Source organism: Triticum aestivum, chromosome 7A, assembly GCF_018294505.1.
Source record: "Triticum aestivum cultivar Chinese Spring chromosome 7A, IWGSC CS RefSeq v2.1, whole genome shotgun sequence".
Lineage (NCBI taxonomy): Eukaryota > Viridiplantae > Streptophyta > Magnoliopsida > Poales > Poaceae > Triticum > Triticum aestivum.
Window position 1 is genome coordinate 413,381,592 of NC_057812.1, and position 15,763 is coordinate 413,397,354.

General features: G+C 40.8%; 1 long non-coding RNA gene across 1 annotated transcript; it reads left to right on the top strand.

Moving 5' to 3' along the window:
- Positions 1-6,401: 6,401 nt before the first annotated feature.
- On the top strand, positions 6,402-11,465 carry LOC123147261 (uncharacterized). The gene is made up of 3 exons (XR_006473148.1): positions 6,402-6,729; positions 11,261-11,294; positions 11,381-11,465. It is a non-coding gene; the product is annotated as an uncharacterized lncRNA (long non-coding RNA).
- Positions 11,466-15,763: the final 4,298 nt, after the last annotated feature.

Genomic DNA, 15,763 nt, shown 5'->3' on the forward strand with positions numbered 1-15,763 from the left:
AGCAGCACCAGCAACACACATAAATAGTCTGGAGGGTCCTGGAGGTGATGTGTAAGGTACTCGACCAATTCATCGCCTGAAGACGAAGGAACTCGAGTGTAGTACAGCCGCGGAGCAGGCGCTCCATGTCATCCTTTGGGATGCGGATGGCGACGAGCTCGAGGTGCTTCAGTCGTGGTAGAAAAGAGTGGGCACGTCGTTAAGGGGGAGGGCAGTTCATGAACTTGGCGAGGCGCAGCGTGGGCGCAAACCGGAGCGCGGACGTTGGCAGCAAGCGCATATGCCCATCATTATAACTTAGCTTCTCGAGCTGATCTATGGAGCAGGATCGAAACCACTCGTCAAGCTTGGCTCGTTCCTTGCCATTGGAACGGAACTTGCCCGCGGTAAGGCCTTTCATTGGGCCATCGTGACTGCCGAGGATCTGGGAGAACGCATCCAAGCTTTGGCGATAGCCATGGCAGAGCTTGTGGGCGTCGAGGAGGTCGACAGGGATGCGGAGCCATAGGGTGCGCCACCGCCGGGAAAGGGCGGCTGTCCTTGTCCAATATTTGATTCGGAGGAGGGATATGATGACTATCAACATATCATCGGGGAGGTTGTTGATGAAGTCTAGGCCTGCAGGAGTCGCTTGCGGTTCTTTCTCGACCCGCCTCCGCTTGTTGGTAGCCTCGTTCTCCACCTCGTCGGCGGGGACGAAAACCTCTGTCTCCATATTCACGCCGTGCTCCGGTGCTTCAGCAGCCCCAGCGTCGCCACTCCCTCCGATGGGGCGCTTCGGCAGCATCCTTGTACACTGACGGCTTTGAGGAATCAGAGCGGTGTCGAGGATGCGGGCAGAGAGAATGGAATTGTGTGTGTGGCGAGGATGGGGCGTGCAGCTGCTCGGTGGTGCCATTAATATAGACCAATGAGAGCGAGGTGGGCGGCCGTCCAAGGCTGTCTCGCTTCCCGGTGAGAACGACTACTTAATCTCTAGTGTGAATGAAATCTATGCTTAATCCCGGTGAGAACTATTAATTTTTAGCTGCATATTTTGACAAATCGCAGTGTCTCTTGGCTTAGCACTGAAGTCTAGCTTTAATTTGCATACCGTAATCTGAACCGTTTGCGTTGAAGAAATGCACAGATCCTGCATTGAACAGCTCGTACGCTTCCAGGTGAGCCTGCGCACCGGACTGCGCTCGCACACCACATGTTCAGTCAAGCAGTTGTCCACACGGTACCTCCTATAGCCATTAAAACCAAGAAACGTGGCGTCACGTGAATGGTTAACTAAACGCACACGGTTTGAATTATACAAACGTTTGAGATATTAAAGTGGCAACTATTTTTTTTTTCAAAATGCCTTTGTTGGTTGTCATTATTCGAGTGCGCCTTCTCTCAAAATGGACATGAAAAATACTACAACATGTCGGGTGCCCTTCCATGATAGCATGCCAAGTTTCATGAATTTCAGACGAGTTTTAGATTTACTAGAATTTAAAAATAGAGTATCTCAACGTTTTGCCGGCAATCAACTGTGCCCTAGAGTTTGAAATTCATTCCCATTTCTTGAATGGGACCTAAGCATATACCCAAGGACACAGATTTGATTTTCAACCAATTTATATGCACTGGAGCATGCACATGTAGTTCAAATTTGAATTATGCACATAAATGCATTGAAAACTCAGATAATGCATAAAAATGTCCAAATGAACCCTTAAAAATCACAAAAATGCAAACAACACTCCTGTTGTTCTATGTTGACATGAGAAAAAAAATTGAAAACAATAAGAGGCAATGGATATCATTCCGTGCCCAAAGGTGGGGCATTCCCTACCGAAAACCATCATGCTTGTCGTAAGAAGCTCAGGTTTGTGAGAAGCATATACCCAAACCTGCCCCAAGTGGGAAAAAAATTTACAACGGCATGTTGATGCCGCTCCATAATAGCATGCCAAGTTTCATGAATTTTAGATAAGTTTTGGATTTACTAGAATTAAAAAACTAGGCATCTCAATGTTTTGCCGGCAATCAACGGTGCCCTAGTATTTGAAATTCATTCCCATTTCTTGCATGGGACCTAAGCATGCACCCAAGGACACAGATTTGATTTTTCAAGCAATTTATATGCATTGGATCATGCACATGTAGTTCAAATTTGAATTATGCACATAAATGCACTGAAAACTCAGATAATCATAAAAATGTCCAAACGAACCCCGAAAAATCACAAAAATTCACACAACACTCATGTTGTTCTATGTTCACACGAGAAAAAATTTGAAATCAATAAGAGGCAGTGGATATCATTCCGTCCCCAAAGGTGGGGCGTTCCCTACCGAAAACCATTATGCTTGTTGTGAGAAGCTCCGGTTTGTGAGAAGCATATACCCAAACCTGCACCAAATGGGACAAAAATTTTACCACAGCATGTTGATGCCGCTCGATGATAGCATACCAAGTTTCATGAATTTCAGACGAGTTTTGGATTTACTAGAATTAAAAAACTAGGCATCTCAATGTTTTGTCGGTAATCAACGGTGCCCTGGTGTTTGAAATTCATTCCCATTTCTTGCATGGGACCTAAGCATGCACCCAAGGACAAAGATTTGATTTTTCAACCAATTTATATGCACTAGAGCAAGCGCATGTAGTTCAAATTTGAATTATGCACATAAATGCATTGAAAACTCAGATAATGCATAAAAATGTCCAAATGAACCCCGAAAAATCACAAAAATTCACACAACACTCCTGTTGTTCTATGTTGACACGAGAAAAAAATTTGAAAGCAATAAGAGGCAATGGATATCGTTTCGTCCCCAAAGGTGGGGCGTTCCCTACCGAAAATCATCATGCTTGTTGTGAGAAGCTCCGTTTTGTGAGAAGCATATACCCAAACCTGCCACAGATGGGACAAAATTTTTACCACGGCATGTTGATGCCGATCCATGATAGCATGCCAAGTTTCATGAATTTCAGACGAGTTTTGGATTTACTAGAATTTAAAAACCAAGCATCTCAATATTTTGCCGGCAATCAATGGTGCCCTGGTGTTTGAAATTCATTCCCATTTCTTGCATGAAGCATGCACCCAAGGACAAAAGATTTGATTTTTCAACCAATTTATATGCACCGAAGCATGTGCATGTAGTTCAAATTTGAATTATGCACATAAAATGCCTGGAAAACCCAGTTAATGTATAAAAATGTCCAAACGAACCCTGAAAAATCACAAAAATTCACACAAACACTCCTGTTGTTCTATGTTGACACGAGAAAAATATTTGAAAGCAATAAGAGGCAATGGATATCATTTCGTCCCCAAAGGTGGGACGTTCACTACCAAAAACCATCATGCTTGTTGTGAGAAGCTCTGGTTTGTGAGAATCATATACCCAAACCTGCCCCAACTGGAACAAATTTTTTAGCATGGCATGTTGACGCCGCTCCATGATAGCATGCCAAGTTTCATGAATTTCAGACAAGTTCTGGATTTACTAGAATTTAAAAACCAGGCATCTCAATGTTTGCGACCGAGTGACGGTGGCAGGGTGTTTGACATTCATTTCCATTTCTTGCATGGGACCTAAGTATGCACCCAAGGACAAAGATTTGATTTTCCAACCAATTTGTATGCATTGGAGCATGTGCATGTAGTTCAAATTTGAATTATGCACATAAATGCATTGAAAACTCACTTAATGCATAAAATTGTCCAAACAAACCTTGAATAATTCCAAATTTTTTGTCGACACACCTATAGTTGCATGTTCACTGCAGATAAAAAGTTCTAGCAATTGAAACACTGTCCATGGCCGCTATGACCCCATTATGTAATTCAAATCAAGACGAAAAATCAAGTAGATCCCACACAGTTTATTTTAACCAACCGTGTGAGATGCAGCACAAAATATCTTCGGACCGTGTCTGAATAAGGGACCGTGTCTGATGACACTACGCACGCCAGTTTTTTGGCTGAAGCGATTCCAAATTTTTGGCTTCTGCGGAAATATCTACCTCCCCACCCCCTCCCCCTTACCAAAAGCCACATTTCCCCTTTTTCCGCCTTCCTTTCCAAGTTGAAACCTTCACTCCTTGCTTGTAGTGTTGCCGCCTCCTCGCCGTCGACCCTCCTTCATGCTACTCGGCCTCACCTATCCAGGCAGGTAATCCACACCCGACCCCCATCCTCCTCCTCCTTCCACATCCCACATGCCCCGACCGCCGGCGCGAGCGCGACACCTTCCACCCAAATCACCGACCGCTCCACCAAATAAGCACCGGCCTAAGCCATGGTGCACGCAGTATAGCCAGGACCTCAAGGAACATTTGGCCGCGGAGAAGCAAATCGCGGCCGCACGCACGGATGAGGTCGCGATGGCTGCCATTTGTGTCGACCGCCAGATCTTGGAGGAGCACCTCGCCATCGAGACCACCGTTGACGCCTCGCGCGCCGATGCCGCGATGCGGTTGGCTGCTTTAAACGACAGTTCGTGGCGTTTTCTCAAGGCCACAGTCGTTGCCTTCGACGAAGACTACGAGGTGTTTTCTTAGCGTGCATGTGCTTACCTCATCTCGAGAGCCAGCAGGTTGGTGCCTGGAGCGGCTAAGGCAACTCACCACTACAACAAGGGCACCCACGATGCGGAGGCCTCACCCTCTTCCATGTCCAAGGAGCCAATCGGCATCGATATCTCTGACAATGAGGAGTAGCTTGTCTTATTAGCTCACTATAAGGACCCATGTTTAGTTTGCTAGCTACTGCCTTTCCTTAACAAATTCTAGTGAATTGTGCTATGTACTTTTACCATGCAATCTTCTGCTATAGTGTATATGTTCTATATGTCGTGCAATGTGGTGTTCAATTAACTGCTTGGTTCAATTATGCAAATGTGATGTTCAATTCTTCAGGGTGCAATATTTCCAAGTTGTTAAGCATGCTTGATTTGGTTAACTGTCTGATCTTCTATTAGGAGTATGTTATATTGTTCAATTGGTGTTTAGTTAACTTCTTGGTTCATTTGTTGTGGCTTGGTTCACTTGTTGTGGTGTTTAGTTAACTGCTTGGTTCAATTCTGCAATGCGATGTTCAATTGTTGTAGCTACATTCTGTTATTGTATACTATGTGAGGAATAAATCGAATTTGGCTATACTAAATACATGAGAAACAAATACAATTGCTATATTTTCAAGTTGTTAAGCATGCTTGGTTTGGTTAACTGTCTGATCTTCTATTAGGAGTATGTTATATTGTGCAACTAGTGGGGTGACCCGCGCATTTGCCCGGCTAGATTTTTATGTGTTGTTATATTTAAATGAGTGTCTATTCTGTAGTTTATATTTGAGATTTTATTAGGATTTTTAGATATATGTGGTACATCCGTATTTTTGAGATATAAACATTGTCAGATCTTATTTTGCACGGCTCAATATGCTCATAGAACATATGTTTCATAATAATATTTTGTATTTTTCACTTGGTTTCTTATCCAATGGTCTATTAGCATCAATAATTTTTGTCTGAATTTTAGACTACAATGTAAGCATTTTAAGCATTTACCATGTGAATAGTATTCCGGTGTAAGCATCAATAGTGTGTATCTAAAAGTAGTTTTTCTTATTGGTCGTATAGAAGTCTTCTTATTTTAGTGGTGCAAAATGTCATGTCTCTAGTTACTTCCGTGTATTTCACTTTTTTTCCTTACTCCAATTACCTCGCTTATTATCCTTGCATGGCAACATAATCCATTGTTTATTCAACAGTCATTGCTGAACATTCTCTTAGTCCTTATAATGAATAGTTTGTTCATCAACTCATGCTCTTGCATGGGCTAGCATTCCATGTCTCTATGTTTCTCAAAATGAATAGTTCTACTTTCATTGTCATTTTTAGTGTAAGTACCCCGGGTAGGGGACACTTTTAAACATGTTTAGGCTAGATTTTCCTGCCATTACTTGTGCACGGCCATGGTTCAATCATCAAGTACAAAAATTGGTATAATCATATGCAGTATTTATAGCCTCAAAAGATCAAAAAATATGGAACATACATATGACCGAAATTGCAATTATATTATTTCCTAAGCTCATTATAACTTGCTGATATCTTGATATGGAAATGAATGAAAACTTTGGATCTTATAATCCAATTAATACGAAAGGTGAAATATCATATTATGGATGTCTCTGGTTAAAACAAATTTCATAGAGATGTTCGGACCTTTTTTGAGAATATGCAACAAGTTCTAACGTGGGTAAATTTTTTTATGAAGGCAGCTAGGTCCACCCTAGAATTTTGGACCAACCTATCTGATTCGATAATCGATATGGGCCAGGAAAATAATATAAAAAAATAAAAGGGAAATAGCTATTCCTGATCCTCTGTCCAGGCTGAGAAAAAAATTAACGCAGCCAGGATTGCCCCTAGCCGCCGAGACACATCCATAATTCTAGACCCAGTCATCGACACATCGAGCCAGCCGCTCGCTTCCTCGCGACCTCCCGATTCCGCCATCTCGCTCGCTCGTCGCTCGCCGTCCCCGCCTATGTAGCCGATCGTTGGGCGCCCAGGACCACAGCCTGTCCATCCCGCCCGCTCGGTGTTTGGGGCTCGGCGGCGGCCGCGCCACCTCAATTGCAGAGTCTTGCCCCTACAAGCCGGCGCCGCTGCCCAATCTGCACATCAGCGCTCGGCCAAGAGGAAGTAGCCAGCCAGCAAGCATCCGTGTTGATTTGCGGTACCAGCTCAGCTCGTCCACTGCCCATTTGGTTTTGATTATAGGGTTTGCTCTTGCATGTACTACCCATCATTCAGTACATAATTTCCGTTGAATTATGTTATTATGAATTTATAATTGATTGAAAGTAAATTAGTTGGAATGTCTCTAAGTCTTCTATGCAAAACTGAGACTTAATTGACAATTTTAGTATGTTTGTAAGACCATATCAAACTATTTCTATGGTATTGGTACTTAGTTAGAGCGTTCACTATGTCATATTTGTTGTCAATTTTTTCAGGAGGACCACCCTGTTTTCAAATCCTAGATCCACCACTGATCATAACCTAAACCTTTACATTCTGAAATTTGAAAGGCTGATCTGCTTAAAATAGGTAAAGACATATGTCAGCCACATAATGACCAATGTGCCGAAGTGAGAAACATTACTGCAAATAAAATTTGGAAGACCCGTGCAAAGATCAGCTTGCATGGAATTAAAAGAAAACGGAAGTAGTTGCACTCATGAATTAGTGATGCAGGACTGCATATCAGAACGGAAGTAACTGGCAAAAATAATTTGCTCACCTTCTCAAAACATAGGTGAAGCTTAGCACTGCAGTAGATAAAATTTTGTAGATTAATAAGTGAAACAAAATATTACAAGAATGACTGCAGAAAGAAGCCATTATGTTCATAACATGTACGTAATGCATGAATAATATGGCAGGTACAAACCATCTGAAAAAACCCTATGCACCCTACATTTCTACGCTATCCATAAGACCAACTTATTTATGTTGGAACCCACATATATCGATACATTTCTCTATGCGGCTAGATGAGAAACTCAGATCCACCAAGAGAAATAGGAAATTGGTCGATCCTAATTAATGATACAATGAATACAATCAGGTCAAAATAATATTCTACCTTGTCATAGTTAAAAATACAAAATACTAATTTTTAAACACATAATTACCAGATAAGTTCTTAGCAGAAGTTGTAGAGAAAATTTCTTGAGAGCCAATACACTACCTTGACTGGAAAATTAACCCAAATATAATTGTGTTTCATAAATGTAGGTTTAACATCCACTTCTAGCGGAGTTACAAATAAGTAGTTAAGACCCGAAAAAAGGCATCAATATGTCTTTTTAATACAACAATATTGTGCAGTAGATTATACATACCAGAGCCATTTTTGTTAAGAGAATGATGCATAATACATCATCACTTATGCCTCATATTTGTCAGTTCGGTATGACAACTTCCCTGCAATTTAAATCTCATATAGTAGACATGTATGATTTGCTACCTCATGTGCACATTTGATTGCATTTGAAGTTATATTCTTCACATATGCTCTTATTGGTAGAAAAATGTGGAATGATGATTTACCAACCATAGAAAGAAACATATTGCTACATAGTATATCAGAAAGAGGGAAAGAACCACAATAGGATGAATGCTGGTGTAAGGCGAACATGTAACATGAACATGGTCACTCAGAACAACGTTGCAGTTTTTAAGCATACTGAACTGATAAAGGGGATGCGAGTCGAAGCTTCATCCATTTCCGTACATACCTTGAATAATTTTCAATACTTCTAAATTTTTGGCTAACTTGAAAAGATGATGCATGCTATCTTAAGCACCAACCACTGGCGAAACTAAAAATAAGAACCTAAAAATGCCTTATACAACAATATCATGTAGTACTTTATATATACCCGAGTCATTTTGTCTTAGCCAATGATCTATGGTGCCTCATCACTTCAGCTCGGACTTATCAATACAGTACTACAACTTCGCTTCAATGTAAATGCTAGGGAATACACGTATGTCCTTCTACCTCGCATGCATCACCCAGATGTAGAGGCCAGGGGTCATCCTCTTTTCTAAAAGAAAACATGTATCCATTTCAGATTCTATTTTTCACCAGTGCTCTTGTTGGTAGGAAATAATATAATGACAATTTACCAACCATAGAAAATAAAACCATTGCTACACACAGCTCCATACCATAAAAGGTAATGAACCATGTAGGACAAATGACAAAGCCAAGCTCACATGATATTTGAACATGGTCACGCAAAACGTTTGTAAGATATAACGAAAACATACTGAACCAGAAGAAAAGATGTCATTCAGAGCTGCGTACATTTCATTGCATACCTTGATGCAATTATTTCTAATTTGAGGCTACCATGTAAACATGATGCATGCTTCAATATTATCCATACATGTAAATATAAGAAAGCTATGATATTCTCGCCGCACGATTTATTTTCTGCTATACCAAGACATTCCTTCGAGCATCTGGGCATCTGGAAGGCAATTTAGAGATTGTAAAACCATGCACCTTAAACATATGTATTAAGTATAGAGTGAATATTTTCGGGAGGACCATGGATGTCTACATGATAGGTCTAAAACTATATTCATTATGGTAGTATAAGAAAACTGTATTACAAAAATCCAGTGTGCATTGACATCTTAAAACATTGGTCAACTGCAAGATTTACAGAACCTTCTGAAATCATTGACCATGTGCATGTTGCCATTACCTATATCTATTAAAACTCTTCACGATCCTACATTCTATATAATTGGCAAATCAAAAAGTTGTTGATTTAGAAACTTATACCACATTTCTTTGAGTTACTCATGTACTTGTTACCATGCTCATGTACATATAGAAATTATTATCTCAAATCAACATCATTTTAATGGAAACAAAACGAATCTTAGTATAATGTACAACTATTCAAAAAAATTAAATGGAACAATTATTAGAAAAAGTGCATGTCATATAAGTTGGTCAATCAAAAAGTTGCTGAATTGGAAACTTACCACAGTTTGCTCATAATTTTTGAGTTCCTCCTTCCACTATTAAAAATATTGTTGAGTTCCTCATGTAAGTGGTACAATAGTCATGTATTATTAGCTCAAATCAACATCAACTTGTTTGAAGCAGAATGACACATTTTTGCTATGATGAATATGTAAATAAATTATGTACAATGCCATAAATATTTTTTCTTTCATACACAGTGACACATTTTTGTTGTGAAGATCATGTAAATAATTTTTTGTATCTTTGCAAATAAGATTAACCTTGATGTATAAATCCGATCAGAGTAGAGGTAGCTACGAAAGGTCATGCGTCACATCATTAGTCTAAGGCTCTAACCACTTCCATGGAGAATCTAACATCTAAACTATGCATATTTGTTTGTTCTAGAAGCCACGAAATTGAGGTACGCAGAAGATGAACAAACCTGAGAACTGATGATCCAAAGATGAGTCGGAGTTCAAGCATCACATAGCCGTCAGCTGTGGTTGCTTGTAGGCGGATGTGTCTCAGACGTAAGTTGTTGCAGCTAGACCGTGGTTACATGCATCCTCTCTTGGAGGCAGTGGTGCTAGGAGATATCCTTATGCAAGGCGAAGAAGTGGACGAAGGCCCGAATAAGCAATCTATGCCTCCCTGTCGCTGCGTCCTGCTCCTCAATATGTCACCTTAGTTATGGCCGCCTTATCCCTCATGTCGCTGATTTAGACCTGCCTTAATCTTCTTCTCCTAGGCTGATCGAGCGCTGCGCTTCAGAGGCAGCCTCGCCGACAACGGGGAAGGAAGGATCAGAAGTGACGGCTATAGCACTAGGAAATTGGAAACCCTAGCAATTAATCTTCTCTATAAAACGTGTTTGGCAAGGGACGTGGAACCTGCCTCAGGGAAGAAGAGATTGATCACGTGAGAGAAGAGACCAGCTTCCATCCTTTATCGGACAACCAATTGTTTTTTGTTTGCCAATTGCCTAGTCCATATTGTTCGTGTGTTCTATGCATGCAAACATGTGGCTCTTGCTGTTTGTAGGTAGACCTGCTATATTGCTCTCGGATATGTGTAAGAGCTTTGTTATTTTCCCTTTTTTCCTTCCAATTCGGACATGCATCAGTTCCTGTGTGCTTGTATTGGACTCAAACAAAACGCATCCATGTAGTCCTTCCCGTGCACGCAAGTGTTATGGTTCAATGCATCTAACGTGACAACATATAAGTTCAATACTTCTGGTACATATATTTTTACATGTTACGTAGAAACTTTAAGTCTCAGCCATTGTTATTCTAATCAAACGGTGTAAAAAATATTAACATATGTGGACAAATGTGATGGCTTGTTTTACTCTTGTTTTAATTATATAATAGATGTGGTGCTCAGTTAACGTGTGGTTCATTTGTTGTGGTGTTTAGTTAACTGTTTGGTTCAATTCTGCAATGCGATATTCAATTGTTGTGGCTGCATTCTGTTATTGTATACCATGTGTGGAATAAATCGAATTGGGCTGCACTTAATACATGAGAAACATATACAGGTGCTATATTTCCTAGTTCTTAATCATGCTTGGTTTGGATAAATGGGTTTTCCATGTGGCTTGAATTAATCTGATGAATCTGCAATGTGCTTATTTATCATCAACATATTTTACTGATAGCATGCGAACCCTTACTTAACCTGATTACCAACTACCTTATATGTGTTGCAGGGAAACAATGAGAAGCACTGAGGTTTACAAGATGGTACTAACTATTATACCTTGCCTTTTTGTATTCCTTTGCCCCACTTCCAATATAGAGAAGATATTTATGCACATCCTTGTTTTCAGGCTTCACTGATGATTACCTCTCAAACCACCTATGTGGTTAGGAGGCGAGGAAAGTTTTCATACAACACCCACGGTTCAATATTGAAGTGTTCCTGAAGAGGTCGAAGGATGGACGGTCAATCATCCACAAGCACTGGCCTAAAGTTGCAAAGACCTTTAACTTGAATGAAGGCTCAATATTCGCCTTCCGCTTCAGCAGTTTTCCAGATAAGATGCATCTCTGTATGTACCATCTATGATGCTATTTTCGAAAGGTTCTAGATGTTGCATGTGAAACTTGCTGCTAGTGTAGTTGTGTAATGGGGTAGCTGAGTGCTGAAGCTATATCAAGTTGTACTCCGATGTATTTCAATTATGAAATCCTTCTTCCTTAATATGGAAATGGAATATATTATGTGCTTAATATGAATGTCAATTAGATTAGTAAATGGATTATTATTAATAGGGCCACTAGCCCGCTAATTGGGTTTTCCTATTGCAAATGGTTAATGAGAAAACACCGTGGGCGATGACATCAGGCAACGCACACAGTTTCTAGAAATAAACCATGTTGGATCAATGAACAATCCCACATGACATTCTTTTTAAAACTATTTTCGTAACAAAACACTCTTTACTAAAACTAACTTAGTTGTGTCTTTATCTAAACATCCCCTAGATTTTATTTACGCGCTCTTTATTATCTTTCAAACCTATCCAACAACACCTACAAAGTACTTCTAGTTTCATACTTGTTCTAGGTAAAGCAAACATCAAGTGTGCGTAGAGTTGTATTGGTGGTCGATAGAACTTGAGGAAATATTTGTTCTGCCTTTAGCTCCTCGTTGGGTTCGACACTCTTACTTATCGAAAACTGTTGCGATCCCCTATACTTGTGGGTTATCAAGACCTTTTTCTGGCGCCGTTGCCGGGGAGTCATAGCGTGGGGTGAATATTCTCGTGTGTGCTTGTTTGCTTTATCACTAACTAATTTTTATTTTCCATTCTTAGTTGTTCTTTATCTTTAGTTATGGATATGGGACACGAAATACCAAAAAAATTGGGTGTACTTTCTGCTCATGGAGATGGGGAACCTCCTAAAATCCTTGATGCTGGTTATGTGAAAGATATTATGTATTATTTTAATAATCCTGAGAAAACCTCATTCAATTATGTAATGGGAGTAACATTGGATCAACGTGAATACTTTAGGGATTACCGCTTGACACAAAAAGAGAAACTATTATGGGATCAAATTCATATATTGAATTGGTATGCTAGGCAACTATGCTTGAGATATGATTATACTTGTTGCTCTAGGATGAAGGCTCCACACCTTCCCTTTTTATGCGAATTTAATGATAATAAAACCTTAGCTTCTTATGCTAATGGTATATATGATTACTATGATGTGGAACAAATAGAAGAATTTGTTGCTTTTATGGGTGCTTATGAAATTGAATCTATGTTTAAAGAGTTTGAAGATTTTGATGATTCGGTTTATAGACCTGAAAATTTAGCTATCCTTAAATATTGCTATGAGAATTAGGAATACAATTCCGATATTGATGCACTTATTGAGAAAGTCTCCGCTGTCCAAGAAGAGACTAATATTTTGCAGGAATCTATGGAAGAAGAAGTTGATCAAACTGTGAGCTCATTGGATGAAAAAGATGAGGAGGAGAGCGAAGAACAAAAGGAGGAAGAACGGATTGAGCACCCGTGCCCACCTTCTAATGAGAGTAACTCTTCAACTCATACATTGTTTAATTTCCCTTCGTGCTTATTGAAGGATGAATGCTATGATAATTGCTATGATCCCGTTGATTCTTTTGAAATATCCCATTTTGATGATGCTTGCTATGCTTGTGGCCAAGATGCCAATATGAATTATGCTTATGAAGATGAACTTGCTATAGTTCCACATGTTAAACATGAAATTGTTGCTATTGAACCCATGCATGATAGTCCTATTATCTTTTTGAATTCTCCCGACTAAACTATATCGGAGAAGTTTGCACTTATTAAGGATTATATTGATGGGTTGTGTTTTAATATTACACATGATGATTTTGATGAATATAATATGCATGTGCTTGCTGCTCCTACTTGCAATTATTACGAGAGAGGAACTATATCTCCACCTCTCTATGTTTCCCACGCGATAAAATTGCAAGAAACTGTTTACACTACGCATTGGCCTTTACTATGTGTGCAAGAATTGTTCTTTTATGACATGTCGATGCATAGGAAGAGAGTTAGACTTCGTCATTACATAATATATGTTGCTTTGTGCTCACTACTAAATTACAAATCTTTGTTAATTAAAATTGTCTTTGATATACCTTGGGATCCGGGTGGATTTACTACTTGAGCACTATATGCCTAGCTTAATGGCTTTAAAGAAAGCGCTGCCAGGGAGAGAACCCGGAAGTTTTAGAGAGTCATTTATTTCTGTTGAGTACTTTTATATAATTTAAAAACAAAATAAAAATAAAGAGGGGAACCCAAAACTTTTCAACAAAAGTAATTATCCCCTTGTACAATTCCATTGTATTATAAAAATAATGTGCCAAGGTTTGCCTTTAGGATGTTTACATTTGCTTGATGGTTTGTATGGTGCAGGACAGAAACTTTGGCTGTAGTGCGCGATTTTACATTTTTAGCTGGAATGTCAAATGATTCTGATTCTTTTTGCACTGTCTTTATATACAAATTTTTTATTTTTCCTAATTTTGGAAGAATATTTCAAGTATCAGAAGTATGGTGAATATTCAGATTGTTACAGACTGTTCTGTTTTAGACAGATTCTGTTTTTGATGAATAGTTTGCTTGTTTTGATAAAACTAACGATTTATATCGGTGGATTAAGCCATGAAAAAGTTATATTACAGTATACACAATGAAAAAACAAAATATGAATTGGTTTGCAACAGTACTTAGATTAGTGATTTGCTTTATTATACTAACGGATCTTACCGAGTTTTCTGTTGAAATTTTGTGTGGATGAAGTGTTCGATGATTGAGAAGGTCTCGATGTGAGAAGAAGGAAGAGAGGCAAGAGCTCAAGCTTGGGGATGCCCGAGGCACCCCAAGTAAATATTCAAGAAGACTCAAGCATCTAAGCGTGGGGATGCCCCGGAAGGCATCCCCTCTTTCTTCAACAAATATTGGTATGTTTTCGGATTCGTTTCGTTCATGCGATATGTGCAAATCTTGGAGCGTCTTTTGCATCTAGTTTTCATTTTTCTTTTATGCACCATGTGTAACATCCCCAGTGTCATGCTACAGTAATCCACTGTTGAGGGTGCCATGTCATCACACTACTGTTGCTAATACTCACTTGATCCAAATCACTGTTCATGTTCAAACTCAAAATCAAAGTCAAAAATTCAATTTGCCAAACATGAAAACTAAAATGTTCAAAGTGTGGCAAATAATCACTGAGTAATTGTCATGTTGGAACCAACCTCTTCTAAATTCCCAAAATGCGCATGGGAATTAATTCAGTGCTCCAGCAGCATTTAAATTGGCCTTTTCATTTTCTAAAATTAATTAGGAAACTCCTTTTGACCCCAAACTTTTTGTTCCATCTCAAGATATTGTGTTAGTTTTATGTGCCAAGTTTTGTTCAAAACAAAACTCATTCGGTACTAAAAGAAAATGCAAAAGAGAGCAAATAAAAGAAAAAAAGAAGTGAGGGAGAGAGAACCCCACCAAGCCCCCTGGGCCTTGTCCCATCCGTACCAACCGGCCCAACCCACCAGGCCAGCCCAACCGCGGCCTCCCCCACCCCCCATACCCCCCCACACACGGCCGAAGCCCTAACCGCTGCCCACTCCCCACTCGCTCTCCCCACCTATCGCTCCCTCACCCCCTCCCCCTCGATCCAGATCGAGGGGCGCCGCCTCATGCCCCGTCACCGGTGCCCACCCCGGCGCCGCCCCACCGCCGTCCTCCTCGCCTTCCTCCACTCCTCTCCCTCTCTCTGCTGGGTCCGCGCGATCCACATCGCTCCTGACCCCACCTCGCCCACGACACCCGCGGCGTCCCGAGGCCGACGTCGCTGCGTAGAGCCCCCGTCGCCGTACTTCCTCGTCGTCGTCGATGTCATCTACCTCGTCCTCTCCCTCACCAGATGCTGTCGTCCCCGTCCTCCTCGAGTACGCTGCCATAATCCCTACCCCTCGCCGTGAGCCTCGATCCCCTCCTCTCGTCCACTGTCGCACCTGCTCGTAAGGCCGTGCCCAACGCGCCCTGCACACGCCCCGTGGCCGCGCCCTGCCCCGCCCACGACCACTGCTATCGGTCGCCTTTGTCCCACGCCCGTCGTCCCGTCGCGTCACCGCGCGCGCGGTCCTTCCTCATGTCGTTGTCGTCCTTCCCCCGGTCCACGCGGCCCCG